Genomic DNA, 16,712 nt, shown 5'->3' with positions numbered 1-16,712 from the left:
AGCCCCACCGATTTGTTGCGCGCGCAAACCTGTGAAAATTGAAACCCCTAGCCCCGCCCACAAACACTACAAAGTAAAGGAGGAAAACACTGCAGCTGATTCCGGTTGAATCATGTCACAAAGACACTGTGCTCTAAAGTGTGACGGAAAGTTAGGGTTATTTTCTCTACCGAGAGATGAGGCTGTGAAGAGTGAGTGGTTGAAGTTTACTTTTGCAAGATTACCTCAGCAATATAGCCTCAGCCATGTGCTGTGTTTCCATCATTTGAGTGCTTCAGCAATGTACATACTTACAACAGGGCATTCGTTGGCCGTTTGTCAAAGAAAGGATAAGAAAAGATATGAAACTTTGTCAGAGCTTGACAGGAACTGTTTTCTCTAGCTAACAAATTATTTATTTAATTGTGTCATGGCACTTGTAACCGCTTGTACTGTATCTGGTTAACTCTATATTCTCATATAGCATCTAAAGATGCATACCGCTTTGTTTACAGATTTAAATGCATTTGTGTGCTCTAGATTCACTGCCGTTTGTCCTTGCTATGGTCACAGTCAGCTGATCTTACATGCGTGCGGTGGTCAGGTTTTAAAATAGTTCAGCATTTGCCACTGTGTGGATTAATACTGAATGTGGGTCACTGTCTTTACTTATGGAAAAGAATAGAGCAATATTCTGGTGTTTAGCTGCATTGTTTTAATGCTCTCCTGCATTAGGCTCACACACTCTGCACTCTGAATACTTGTTGATAAGCCGTGCTGGGCATTTCTCTCTGTCTTGTGTTAAACAAAGTCGACCAATCCCAACAGACTGGCCGTAGTCAGATATTCATCTTTGAAATCGTGCTGGAACGCTGTCTTTGTTTTAGTGCTTTGACTAAACTGGCATTTATTTAATCATTTTTCAGCACCCTGGGTTGCCTTGGTGGAAAACAATGTATTTCATTCATTCAGTCAGCAAGGCTCTCAAAGCATGTGTTTGTGACTTCTTGCATACTTTTAAGCCCCAAACCAAAAAACTCAATTGTGTTATTTCAGCTCATTTTAAGTACTTTGAACATGCAGCAACAATAAATTTTGAGTGCAGAAACATTAAAATAAATAGCTATAAATATTTGCCTATTTTAACCGATGCACAATATTTCACAACATATTTTAAATTCTCATTTAAGAATTCTCATTTAAAACAACTTAGCTATTGTGCAGATATCCGAAAAAAAGATTTGACTCATTCAACATTTGAAAATCAAATCAATCATGCATTTTTTTTTATTAAAAACTGGCTTTATATACATCAATTGGGAGCAATCATATCATTAGGAATGGGAGAATTGGCAATAAATCAGAACTGGACATGAATGTTTTCTCAAGTCATGGAAACTACTGTGATAATTTTGAATACATTTTTTTCCTAAGATTATTTTAATTCTAACAATAATTGTATAATTTTTTTATGGGGCATAAGAGCATAACGTTGCAAGATTGGTCTGTTTTCCATTTATTTATGCTTTCAAACTGCATTTTGATTTTGAAATGTTTAACAAAGAAGCTTTTATTGTAATTTGTAGTTATTTCAAATAATTTGTGTGAATTAGTCATGCAAGTTACTAAAATTGCCAATGAAATCAGTGTTTTAATTTTAGCTTCAAAAGTTGGCAGTGATCAAGATCCCAAAATCCACTGCATAAATGCACATAAAATACCAATGAAAAGAATACCGTTACCGTTTACAGCTACATGAGGAGCTGCTGCTGAATTTTAGGTTTAAACCTTGCTGTAAACAAATGTAAAGCTTAATCTGTGTGGGTGTGTAAGAGGGTGTGAGATTGTATGAGTGAGTGTGTGTATGTGCGCGCATGCGTGCGTGGTGGATCAATAGCAACAGAGTTTGACTGGGTCTGTGCAGTACTGAGGCTGATTAAACTTAGAAATGAGCATTTGAGTTTGACCTCTCTTTCAAAGCCATTATTTCACACTGTAGGGCTTGATAACCGATCGATAAACACCATGCACTCTGAGACCTTCAACTGCTGCTTAAACACACACGTACACAGACATTGTGGGTTAGCTACTTTATAAACTATTTATGGTCTGTGTATGTTTTGAAGGGAGGGCGACTCTCTAATGATTAGATTTGATGTTGCTGGTCCAACTCATGCGTGGTTACATGAACAGAGGCGCAAAGGTGATGTCAGCGGTGGGAGGTTAAATGAGTACTATAGTATGTCCTTACTGCATACTTACACCAAGCAGTCAGGGTTCAGTTGGGTATGTTTTTAAGGTTATCCTCTGGAGCAGAGTATTAAGTGGAAAAACAATTAATTCTCTGCTTTGACAGCTATATAAAAGTAGTGTATTTATTCATTCATTCATTTTTCTTCAGCGCACTAGTCCTCTATTTATCAAGAGTCAATACATTGAAATGAACCAACAACTATTCCTGCATATGGTTTACGCAGCGAATGCCCTTCTAGCCGCAACCTAGTATTTGGAAACACCCATACACTCTCTCATTCACACATGCACTATAAGGCCAATTTGTTTACCCAATTCACTTATACCATATGTCTTTGGACTGTGGGGGAAACATGCGAAGCAAACCCAAGCGAACACAGGGAGAACATGGAAACTCCATACAGAAATGCCAACTGGCCCAACAGCGACTCAAACCAGTGACCTTCTTGTTGTGAGGTGACAGTTCTAACCACTGTGCTGCCTCTAGTGAATTAAAAAAATTAGGCAACATGGACTATCTGCCAATGTATATTTATTTAGTAAGGTGTGTGTGTGTGTGTAGGAGGGGTATATTAATAAAATAAAATTTTATTCATTTTAATTGCAAAACTTTCATATTTACTAACTCTTGGGTTTGGGGTTTTTATTAGTTTGCATATTGGTTCTTCATTAACCCCTTAATTACATCTTATACCTAAACATATCCACTAAAACATGTACTTTTTAAACTATAACAAACTGTCACATAGGGAGACGTTGTCGGAGTTGCAGATTTATTAAGAGATGTCAGAAAAGCAATGGTCATCGGGTACAAACAGTAGCATACAGACAAATCCAAATGAGCGGTCGGTCAATCAACAGGCGAGTGGTCTGTCCAGGTGGCTAACAACATAAACAAAACAAACAAACAGAGCAAAGGTTAACAAATGTAAAAAGGCAAAACGTGTCGTAATGTTAACTTGACATACAAACAAGACTCAGCAACTGGTGTGTTTGTGTGTGCCTGTGCTGCTTTTAAGTCTATGTAATCAGTTCTGAACAGCTTCAGCTGTGTGAGCGTGTAATCAAAATAAAACAGGAACTGGTGTATATGAAGTGCATGACGAAATTTGTAGTTCATGTAATGGCGGATTTGTAGTCCATTAGTGATCTGTAGCCTCTAAATTGCTGAAAATCATAACACAAACAATTTATTGAGCAAACTGTTGAGGCAAAAGTCCCAATTAATAAATATTAAATAAAATGTGTTACAAATTTTATTTAAATAAAACATTTATTTTAAATAATAAATGTATTACATTAAACTCAAATTTGTGGGGGCCATTTAGGTGACTGAAAAATCATAAAAGGGCTGTTTTTAACATAAGCACAAAAAAAGTGGAAACTTGAAAAAATTGATGCATCTTAGGAGAACAGACATGGCGTTAATATTTTGCTCATAACCTTTCACCTGTGGTGATGCAAATTAGCACATTTATCATCACACAGCTGCTGAAATATATTTGTGGCTGTTATGTGTTGCCAGGGCATTGGACACACTCAGTCATTCTTTCAGTGTGAATGCAGTCAAAACTCTATCGTTTTGTTCCCTGTTGGACAAATCAAAAAGTAATCGAAATCAACATTTAGAACCTATAATCGATCTAATTTTTTCAGGTCAATTTTTCAATTATTTTATCGCGTGTGGAGTATAACCCCGCTCAGTTAAGGCTGATTTTAATTTTTTCATCGAAAGCACCTCTCAAGAAATGTACACATTCCAAGTTTGCACTACATTGACGATGATTGGAAGGTGGAAGAAACTATAGATTTATAATAATAATAATATAATTATTATTCTGTCTCAACCAATTGTTGCTTAACCAAAAAGTTTAACAGATAGCAAGAACAGCAGAATGTTAGGGTAACTTTAGTGACTTTACTGGCAGTTGTTCTTCCTAATAACATTATTTTTGTGAAGCTAGAACAAAGAGGGGGAAAAGTATGTATGTTCACATTTACGTTAACATGTTCAATTAAAACGACAAATGGCTAAAATAAACTGAAATATACTGAAATAAACAGTGTGCATGTCTTTTTTCGTCACCACAATGAAAATGGCTTATTATCCAGAATGATTTGTTTTGATAATGTGAAACTCAAAATGCAAAGCTCTCGATTTACTCGTCAATCTACGTTGCTACTCTCACCTATGGTCATGAGCTTTGGGTCATGACCGAAAACACAAGATCTCAAATACAAGTGGCCAAAATGAGTTTCCTTCGCAGGGTTGCAGTGCGCACCCTTATAGATAGGGTGGTGATGAGCTCTGTCACCCGAGAGGAGCTCGGAGGAGAGCTGATCCTCCTCCACATCGAGAGAATTCATCTGTGGTGGCTCGGGCATCTGTTTAGGATGCCTCCTGGATACCTACCTAAGGAGGTGTTCCAGGCATGTCCCATTGGGAGGAGGCCTTGGGGAAGACCCAGGATACACTGGAGGGACTATGTCTTTCTGCTGGCCTGAAAACCCCAGGATCCCCCCCCAAGAAGAGCTGGTGGAAGTGTCTATGGAGAGGGAAGTCTGGGGTTCTCTCCTAAGACTGCTGGCCCCACAACCTGGCCCTGGAAAAGCAGATGATAAATAAATGAATGTTTTCTGAGAGGGTTGGGTTTAGGGGTAGGTTAGGGAAAAGAGGACAGAGTATAGACTATACATAAAGATGATTACATCAATGGGAAGTCCTTATAAAACATAAAAACCCAATGTGTGTGTGCTTATGTGATTTATGAGGACACATTATTGTATAATGCTATGGGTATGACCTAATAAGCTGGTTTATGAGGACATGTCTTGTCCTCATAATTCAATGAATAAATAATTATAATCTTAACCTAACCATAATTAGCAGGGTCTGTTGACATTCAAAATTTGCCACAGGTTTTCTGTGAGGATTGGATGGAGTGGTTTTTAAAGAATAAAACGCATTACATCCATGTGGAGTCCTTGTAAACCATTTATAACAGTGTGTGTGTGTGTGTGTGTGTGTGTGTGTGTGTGTGTGTGTGTGTGTGTGTGTGTGTGTGTGTGTGTGCATATTGGGGAGTGATTCATTCATGGTAAGATAGAAAGAAACCTCAGCTCTGTATGGTATTATTGATCTGATGAAAAGTGCGAGGCTGGACAGAAGTTGAAACTGGAGCTCAATCAGCAGTGGGTGAGTGGGATTACAGGATCAGAGAACTTTATTAGAGAGAAAAGAGCAAACCGAGCTCAGTTAGGAGCAGAAGTGCAGGTCAGAGGAGAGAGAGAGAGAACAGTTACTGAAGCACAGAAAAGCATCCAAAGTATGAATGAAGGAAGACTTTTCTGATAATAATTTAATGCTGCCATACAATTCTGCCTTCGGCTGTGTAAGAACGTCTTGATGTCTCTGTAAAATGTTGTTTGAGTGATGTTTCAGTGACAGTTTGTGTGCAGTTATAAATAGATCTATCGACTTCAGCACAGCTAGTGTGTTGCATTTCACCCCATGAGGGATAATTTTCAAAAATATATGTATATACTCTGCAGTCTCTGTATAAATCACCACATATCGTTGCCAGGCCTAAATATGTGCTTTTTTGTGTTAAAAATAATAGGAAAGGTAAGCAGTAACGAGCGCTGCAGGTCACAGAGATGAGTCACAGTTTCTGATGAGGTCTTACTAACCAGTAAATCAGACACAACAGGAGATGGAACTTTTCCCACTTCCTCACTGAAGTAAATATCATGAGGTGGTTATAACGATCTGTGAGGATATAAATAACATTTCTGAAATTTAACATGGTTTGAGGATTTTATGTCCATCATTGGCAGAAACCTCAAGAGACACAAACAAAACCCGTTGAACAAATGATAAACATTTTTTGGGGCAGTGAGAGAGGCAGCTCTTGTTTACCGCAGTGAGGTCTGTAATAGCTGCTGAAAGTGGACAGTCATTAAAGTTGTCCTTCTAAGATTTTGTAAGTAAAAGTTTGTGAGGAAGCTTCTGTCAGTGCATTCTTCTTTAAGGAAACCAAAGAAATGAACATTTGTTGATCATTTACACACCCTCAGACCATCCAAGAAATGGCTTGTTTTCTTTAGTAGATCATAAAAAAGGGGTTTTAGATAAAACCTTGGTAATTCTGGAAAAAAGGCAAAGGCTGCTGGCACTTTGACAGTTAAAGATATATATACATTGCTCAGCATTATACAGTGCACCCGGAAAGTATTGATAGCGCTTCACTTTTTCCACATTCTTTATGTTACAGCCTTATTCCTAAATGGAATAAATTTATTTATTTCCTCAAAACTCTACACACAATAGTCTATAATGACAATGTGAAAAAGATAGTTTTTAAATTGTTGCAATTTATTAAAAACAAAAAACTGAAAAATCAGAAGTACATAAGTATTCACAGCCTTTGTCGTGAAGCTCTAAATTAAGCTCAGGTACATTCTGTTTCGACTAATCATTCTTGAGATGTTTCAGCAGCTTAAATGGAGTTCACCTGTGGTAAATTCAGTTGATTTGAAAAGGCATACACCTGTCTACATAAGGTCCCAGGGTTGACTGTGCATGTCAAAGCACAAACCAAGCATGATGACAAAGGAATTGTCTGTAGACCTCCAAGACAGGATTGTCTCGCGGTACAAAGCTGGGGAAGGTTACAGAAAAATTTCTTCTGCTCTGAAAGTACCAATGAGCACAGCGGCCTCCAACATCCGTAAGTGGAAGATGTTTGGAACCACCGGGAGTGTTTGGGGGAGAAGGGCCTTAATCAGGCAGATGATCAATAACCCGATGGTCACTCTGTCTGAGCTCCAGCGTTCTATTGTAGAGAGAGGAGAGCCTTACAGAGGGACAACCATAAGTGCAGCAATCCACCAATCAGGCCTGTGTGGCAGAGTGGCCAGACGGAATCCCCTCCCCACCTGGAATTTGTCAAAAGGCATCTGAAGGATACTCATACCATAAGAAACAATTCTCTGGTCTGGTGAGACTAAAATTGAACTCTGAGTGAATGCCAGGCATTACGTTTGGAGAAAACTAGGCACTGGCTGGTGCCAGGCTAATACTATTCCTACAGTGAAGCATGGTGGTGGCAGCATCACGCTGTGGGAATGTTTTTTTTCAGCAGCAGGAACTGAAAGACTATTCAGGATAGAGGGAAAGATTAATGCAGCAATGTAGAGACATCCTGAATGACAACCTGCTCCAGAGTGCTCTTGACCTCAAACTGGGGCGATGGTTCATCTTTCAGCAGGACAATGACCCAAGGCACACCACCAAAACACAATAGAGGGGCTTCACAACAACTTGGTAAATGTCCTTGAGTGGCCCAGTCAGAGCCCAGACCTAAATGCTATTGAACATCTCTGGAGAGATCTGAACCTGGCTGTACACCATTGCTTACCATCCAACCTGTTAAAGCTTGAGAGGTACTGCCAAGCTTGCGGCATCATATTCAAAAAGACTTGTGGCTGTAATTGCTGCCAAAGGTGCATCAACATAAAAGGTGCAACAGTTTTAAAAAGTATATTTTGTTCAAATACAGCAAAATACATTGCCTATATTCACTTAGAAATAGATAAAAATATTAATTTTCAAAATGGGCCTACTCTGTTATGCTGAGCACTGAATGTGTATAACGTGTAATGTATAATATATGCACATATACAATATGCAGACACACACACTGAACATTATTTACAAGTTTATGAATGGAAAAATATTATCTGTCCGTCTGTCCGCCTGTCTGTCTGTCTGTCTGTCTATCTATCTCAGTTAGCATGACTGCATTAGCTGATAAATATTTGTAAAAACAACACCTAAAATAAGTATGTTCTATTTAGACAGATTTTATTAAAAATATAATTTATTTCTTTCAGATAATCACTGTTTTTGTCAGATATTATAACAGTCTTAGTTTAATAGTTTACTATCATATGTTGTCATATGATCGTAAATTAAGACTGAATTGGGGCTCAAGAAACATTTCCTCTCAGTTCTGAAAATGAATCATTGTCAATGATAATAATATTTCTATATATTTCCTAAGAAAGAAATACAATGTTTAAAAGTTTAAAACCTTTTATTTGAATTATTTTGTTTAGGGGCAGCAAGGTGGCGCAGTGGGTAAAATTCTTGCCTCACGGCAAGAAGGTCTTAGCTGGGTCAGTTGGCATTTCTGTGTGGAGTTTGCATGTTCCCTGCGTGTTCGCATGGGTTTCCTCCGGGTGCTCTGGTTTCCTTTACAAGTCCAAAGACATGCAGTACAGGTGAATTGGGTAAGCTAAATTGTCCGTTGTGTATGTGTATGAATAGGAGTGTATGGGTGTTTCCCAGTGATGGGTTGCAACTGGAAGTGCATCCACTGCTAAAACACATGCTGGATAAGTTTGTAGTTCACTCCGCTCTGGCGACCCCAGATTAATTAAGGGACTAAGCCGAAAAGAAAACTAATGACTGAATAAATTTTGTTTCGATTTTTTTCATTATAAATTACTTTACTTTCACTGTTGATCAGTTAAATGTGTCCTTGCTTAATCAAAAAATGTCTAGTACTACATCTATATCTCATAGCTGTAGTGTATATTAGTTTAATACTATTACAGTGCCTAGCTACATGTTAATAAAACACTTAAAATAGATATTTTAATTATTCTGTAAATGTAAAATCCAAGCACAGATATCGCATTTACAGAGGAATTATTTGTGAAAACCTGTTAGTGATATGTAAATACAGTATGTATGTGTATATATATATATATATATATACAGTTGAAGTCAGAATTATTAGCCCCCCTGACTTATTAACACCCCTGTTTATTTTTTTCCCCAATTTCTGTTTTATGAAGGGAAGATTGTTTCAGCATATTTCTAAGCATAATAGTTTTAGAAACCTATTTCTAATAACTGATTTATTTGATCTTTGTCATGATGACAGTAAATAATATTTTACTTGATATTTTTCAAGACACTTCTGTACAGCTTAAAGTGACATTTAAAGGCTTAACTAGGTTAATAAGGTGAATTGGGCATGTTAGGGTATTTAGGCAAGTTATTGTATAATGATGGTTTGTTCTGTAGACTATCGAAAAAAAATTAGCTTAAAGGGGCTAATAATTTTGTCCCAAAATTGTTTTTAAAAAAATTAAAAACTGCTATTATACTAGCTGAAATAAAACAAATAAGACTTTCTCCAGAAGTTAAAATATTATCAGACATACTGTAAAAATGTCCTTGCTCTGTTAAACATCATTTGGGAAATATTAAAAAAAGAAGAAAAAAAATCAAAAGGGGGCTAATAATTCTGACTTCAACTGTATATATATATATATATATATATATATATATATATATATATATATATATATATATATATATATATATATATATATATATATATGAAGTTAGTTTGGTCACACTATTTAGATGATCCACTTAAGTATTAGTAGACTGTCTGCTTAATATCTGTTGATACTGCTCCTTCAAAAGACTTTTAACTGATTATAAGAAACTTTGCAAGTACATGTCAACTTACACCAACCCTAACCACAACCCTAACCCCAACCTAACAATCTACTTATAATCTAATGAGAATTAGTTGGCATGTAGATGCAATGTAACTTAAATTCAACAAACAGACCATCAAAATAAAGTGTGACCATTAGTTTGTATGATTTATGCAATGTATGTTTGATTATAATGCATGCTATTTGAAAAAAAAATTCTCATTCATTCATTTATTCAAACATTTTGGTTCATTGACTAACTGAATTCTTGTCCAGTAATTCTCTAGGATACATATACAGTATTGGCATTTGCACATTGTAAGTATTGTATGATATAACATGAGATGTGTAAACAAACAGACTGAAAGAAACAAACAGAATTTCTCTCCTGAAATAGCCAGACAGAAAATAAGATTTTAAAGTCCAGTCTCCACTGAAAGTCTTCAGTTCCACAGCATTACTCAGTGTCAAACATCCACAGCTGTAAATGTGTGTGAAGCACTTTATCACTGCTGAAAATCTGATTCTGGTCCAACATTTTAATGCACAGCGTGGAGAAATACATCAATAGCACTTTGAAAAAGCACTAAATTCCAAAGGGAACTTCTAAGTGTGTGTGTCTATGTGTGTGTACTTCAAAATATAGTACAGTGTGTGCTCTATATCTAACATAAAGCTCAACACACCAGATTACACACATCGCACAACATCTTCAAATCTAATCACACAGAACTACGACACACTCCCACAGCAGGAGGAGCATACAGTGACACTGTGTCATTTTCCTACAGCACTTAGAACGTAACTTGAAAAAAGAGGATGGCCTCTTTCCTTTAAAAAAAAAAAAAAAAAAAAACTTTGCTGAGCTTGCCGTTTGGAGATTGTGCTTTCTAATCAGTTTGAGTGTAGCGAGAACACGGTATACTTCCCTCGGCCCAAGATCTAAAGCTCTGATCTACAGCTTTGAGAGAGAAAGAGAAGGGCAATTCACTTTCTTTCCCTCGTCCTGTGGGAGTCATCTGCTTTGCGCTGATGTATTAGGGGGGTTCTGGTGTTGTTGCGGAGTGCAGACATACTCGCACTCGCTCAGCAATGACGCTCTGCTGAGTGTGTATTGGTCTCTGGAGTCCGAGGCTTTGTGATGTGAAGTGGGTCAAACAGGGCTCTTATTGGGAGCCATCCAGAGCTCCACTGGGGATTCTGCTCCCTCGGCTCCAATACTACAGACTAGTGCAGGTAATACTGCAAGCTGCACATCACTTCCAGTATTAATGCTTAGCAATTATTGTGGTACTTATGCTGTTCCATATTCTATTAACTGTGCTAGGCTACTATAACTATAAAGCTAGGTCTACATGCACTCTGCGCCTAACAACCTAACAATTAAAAAATATTATAGTAATTTATAATAAATACTATAGTGTTTTTGTTCCTTTACTATTGAAAATTACTTAAATCAATCTGCTGTGGTATATATATATATAACTCGCGCGTGCCCAAATATACACTCCCACACCATCCCACTTTAGTTCCTCCGACACTCCCTCCTAAACAGAGCTGGACAAGCCCACTTTTCTGACTTTTTCCAAAGTAGAGGTGTGAAAACACCCTGCTGAAACGAGGGGGTTTCATGGCCCTTTGACTTCATTGTTTTTACAAATTGTAATGGATAGAACAAAAACATTATCATGAACAATTTATCCCCCAAAAAAACTTAAGAATTGTGTCGTTTCAACTCATTTTAAATTAATACTTTAAAAAGCAGCAAACTTATTTTTACATACATATTTTACATTTACTTGTAAACTCGTAAACAAAGATATGCGATCGGTTCACAAGATCGGTCAGATCAGTGAGTACCAATAGGGCATGGGCTGGTATATGCTTCTGATGGTTTGATAACCTTGGATAAAAAACATTACGATTTCACAGTATTGTGGCTACTGCTCTAAAATATATCTTTTTTTAAATGTCGGGGTAAAAAACTAAAACTTTTATTTTAACTAATCTAATATATTTTGTTTTAATAATTAATTTTTTGGAGCAGTAAACTTGTCAGGGTAAATCATTGAAATGGATAATTGACTTCTGCTGTCTTCATTATTTTCAAAAACTGATTGCTTTACAATTTAAAATGGCACCTTTGGATGTCTTTTCTGCTGGAGAAACTGTTGACCTAAAAAGAATAAATAAATAAATCTTACATATATCATAGGAATGGTATTCAATTCAATTCAATTCAGCTTTATTTGTATAGCGCTTTTACAATGTAGATTGTGTCAAAGCAGCTTCACATAAATGGTCATAGTAACTGGAACAGTGTGGTTTAGGTTTTAGTGTTTAAGTTCAGTTCAGTTTAGCTCAGTTTAGTGTGATTTAATCATTACTGAGAGTTCAAACACTGAAGAGCAAATTCATCGATGCGTAGCTCTACCAATCCTGAACCAAAATGTGTATAACACAACATTTTGGCGGTTTTAAAACCTTGACTTTTCCAAACTGCAGTAAACCTTGAAAATGGTAATCGTCCCATACATAGTGTAACGTCGGGCAGTGACACTGACAACAGAAGGTACGATCCAAATGCAGGTTTATTCAAAGTCAGGCAAGCGATGGTCAACACGGGTGCAAACAGATCTATACAGGCAGTCCAGAATCGTAGTCAAACACAGGCGAGAGGTCAGAAGGCAGGCAGCTAAACAGGAGAACTGGATAAACAAGGCTAAGATCAAAACACGGGAAAACAAGACCAGGATAACGCGTTGTAATGTCACCTTACAGATAAACAAGACTCAGCAACAAATGTGTGGAAAAGAGGGGTTTAAATAGTCCAAATAATCATTGTGTGGGTGGCTTCAGCTGTGAGAGTTCCGTCTATGACAAGGTTCAGGTGGTGAATGCAATCAAGTTAGGTGAATGAGCATGGGTGTCAGGGAGAAGTGCATGTATGAAAATGTAGTCCAGGAAAAGGCGGAAGTGTAGTTCTAAGTGTGTGTTTGTGTGTGAGTGTTTATCAGTGACATCTGGTGGTTGTTCGCTGGTGAACATGACACATAGTACTAATCGAGTCGTGATGTGATTATTGGCTTGATCTCTGGCCGATCAATTAGAGCATCCCTACAAATGATAGAATTAAAAACAGAGATGCACTAGAGGGAAACACAGTTATATACAAACTAACAGAATAGTTTACAGATTACAGTTTTTAATTTACAGTTTTGAGTGTCTTGCATATCTGTTTGACATAAATAGATGTATCATTTAGCCTATAATCAGTTGAGCTATAAATCAGGTAAGCTATAAATTTATATACAAATGTAATTAATGCTACGCTCTTCAACTCAGCAAATATTATGTGAGTGATGTTTGCACATTTATTATAATTCTGGCTTCCGGAGGGTCGCAGGTGAAATTGGACAAACTTGGGAGAAGCGCGTGTCCTAAAAGATTGAAAACCCCTGATTTAGAGGATACATGTTTTTGTAGAAATAGAGGCATTTTCACAAATCAGACAGCAGTGTGATCAGTAAAAACAAACATGACCAGGTGTAAACAACCCTTTCATTAAATAAATAATAAATTAAACAAACAATTAAGCCATAATCACTTCATTCAATCCACTGTGTATTTAAGTTTGCATTTCAGTTGATCAGTAATTATTGGATGTTTTACAATATTTCCTGATGTGCTTTGTGTATGACCTGCTATCTATCTAGCAGCATTCATTAAATCTTCTATTATTATTCAATTTTGTCTCTCATACACTCTATCCACCATGCTCCTGTAACAATTTCTAAACACACACACACAATTCAGTGCTAATTATACTGCACCGCTAACATTACCAAACACACACAACTACAGAGTGCTAATTATACAGTATTGCTTACATACTATTAATGCATATACAGTACATGTGCATTGCTAATTGTGGTTTATCATTAATAATTACTACACACAACTATACAGTGCTGAATTGTAATGTACATAACTGTGCTAACTATGCTAACTGAACTACATCACAAAAAGAACTCAAAGCTAACAGCACTATCATTAATCTCATTATCATTAAGAAATACCATACTCAACTCTAATTTAATCTAGTAATGCACACAACTGTGCAATGCTGACTGAACTACATCACAAATAGAACAGCTAACAGCTTCTGAATACTGGTACAGAGCTAACAGTATGTTATTATACTGCAAATCACTATGGAGCAACTAAAATTACACAGCTAACAGCATGAGAACATATATTGGTATGGAAAAGATCTCCATCTTTAGCATAATATAGAAACACTTCGCTTATTTTTTTACACTTATTTCATAAAAGTGAACATTTATTCTGAATATTTTTTCGATCTATAGCTTCTGGATTTTTCTGCCTTTTTGCACTTAATGTGTTTAATGGAGCTAACACACTCTCTCTCTCGCACACACATCTATGGTGCTCAAGAACATTTTCTGAAATGCTTTGTACGGAGAGTTAGCTAGCTTCTCATAATGGAGGTGTTTTCCCTGTTCCTCCACGGTCCATAGAGAGACATTAGTTTACGTAAAGCTCTTGCCATGTGCGTTTAGACCAGCTCCCCCTACCGAGTTATCTCTGTCCAATTACAGACCCACTGAGGACCAATTCAGGCATCGGCAATCTGTGGTCCTGCTCACACACACACAAACACTGTCTCAGCTGGGTAGAAGAGTAGCAGTGGTTTAACTTCAAACAATCATCCAACACCACCACCACCACTCATCCATGTTAACTAAACATGGTTATTTTACGTTGTTAATAAAATATGAGATATGTTAGATCATTATTACACTGTCAATGACATTGCTATTAATGCACATGACATTACACTACTATTGCTAAGATAAAGTCAAGTCAAGTCTGGCTTTATTGTAATTCCGCTACAGCTTTGCTGTGTGGGCATACAGGGGCATACATTTTAAATTTAAATATTTATATTATTATTGTTATGCATAAGTGACTCCAAAAAAGAAAGAAAAAAAACATACAACTAAATTATTTTATTAAAACCACTCAAAACTATACAGTGCTTATTAAGCTGTGCACGATAATGTACACTCTGCTGTTTGGATTTCAGTGTTAACATGACTATACTGTGCATAGCTAATTAAACTACATTCTTAACATTGATGGTTACCGCACACAATTATTCAGAGTTAATTATGCTGCACTGCTAACTTTTAATAATACAACAAGCAGCGATACAATGCTAATTACACTGAATCGCTAACATAAATGCAGCACACAGCTATACGATGCTAATTACAGGCTAAATTAGCATCACATTATAAATGTAAGAAGTTGTTTTCAAGAAAATACTGTTTCAATCTTTCTATTTCAATCTTTCACGTTTAAATCGGTGTTATTTTTGCATTTTTTTTTCAGTGAATGCTGCAAACAGTAAAACAGTTTGTTTCATTAAAGATGACAAAAGATTTAATTGACACAGTCTATTTCTTTTCTGTGCTATCACTCTACTGAATCAAATGCATGTACTATCTACACACATTCTGTCTCAAAGCTAATTTACTATAAAATTAGCATCAAGGACATCAAAAGGAAGAAGCATTGTATTATGTTTATGACAATCTGGTGGCCAACATGTTAATACCCATCAAACTTCATTAAACTGCTACTACATCACTATGTAACAAAGCACAGTTGCCTTTTCACTGCTTGCTCTTGCACTCTCTCTCTCTCTCTCTCTTTATACATCTTTAGTTTTTACAGATAGAGCTGCTGATGAAGGCTCTCTTTCATCATTCTCTCTGAATACATTCAGTTTGAGAAGAGATGATACTGATGAGCAGCAGAAAGAATCAAAGACGAGTTTGACTTCACTTAGTTCTCTGTTATTTCATCTCGACCTGACCTCGCCAGCAACATCAGAAGCATGTGATTTTAAAAGTCCCAGAAGTGCCTTGAAATGCAGAGTTTGGTTGAATGTGTGACGTAATTTCAGCTGAAACATAAAGACGAGGGCAGGGCATATAAAGTAGCAAATCCCATTTTGAAAAAAAATAATAAACAATAGCATTTTGTTTATATCACAACTCGGATATTAAGAGTCGGAGAACTAAAAACAAGCACAGCCATTTCTCCATACTATTGTGTTTGATTTTTTTCTTTTCTTAGGGTTTTTTCCCTGGAATGTTCAGGGTGTCTGCGGGTCTTAAACAGTATTAAAAGTTGATAAATCAATTATGAGATAATTAAGACACTTAAAAGGTATTAAAACACCTTTATCATGTTTTTACGAGGTCTTATATTTTGTTCAAGCATTGTCCAAAGTGTTTGAAAAAAAACATACATTTATTCATCCTCAATTGGTTGGGGCCGGGTGCGTCCGGCCAATTTCCTCTGTCCGGGTGATGTCTCGTAATTTGCGACAAACGTGGGAAAATTATGTGACGCTCTTCACATCATTGAAACTTTAGAGCAGGACTATTCAATTGGTGGCCTGCAAGCCAAACTTGGCAATTTGTTCTGGCCCTCCAAAAAGTAAGTCCAAAACATCAAAATAAATTTAGTTCAGTTGAAAAACGGCCGCTATAGTTAAGAAGTGATGTACGTCTGTTTAATACAGCACGAGCTGCAGTTACCTGACATTAAGTGAGTGAGTGATGCGAGCAGCCGAAAACATTTAGATACTTAAGCTTAAAGGCTTCTTAACGCTGCGTTTCTGTTGCACGGAGCGAAACTGCTGCAACTAAACAAAGTTATGCCACCTGTACGCTAGTTTAAAGTTCTGAGCTTATAGCTACACCAAGGCTAATACGCATGCACATTGGATCGACTATAGCAGCGGGCCATTAACATATTGCACCTTTTCTGGGCTGAAGTTTGTTACTTCTAATGTAAGAATGTATGCCAATATGCATGTGAAAGCGGAGCAATGCTCTTGCGTAGAAAACATCTCACACCAT

The sequence above is a fragment of the Danio rerio genome, chromosome 8, assembly GCF_049306965.1.
Source record: "Danio rerio strain Tuebingen ecotype United States chromosome 8, GRCz12tu, whole genome shotgun sequence".
In the NCBI taxonomy this organism is placed as follows: domain Eukaryota; kingdom Metazoa; phylum Chordata; class Actinopteri; order Cypriniformes; family Danionidae; genus Danio; species Danio rerio.
Note: the sequence above shows the minus strand (reverse complement) of the source record.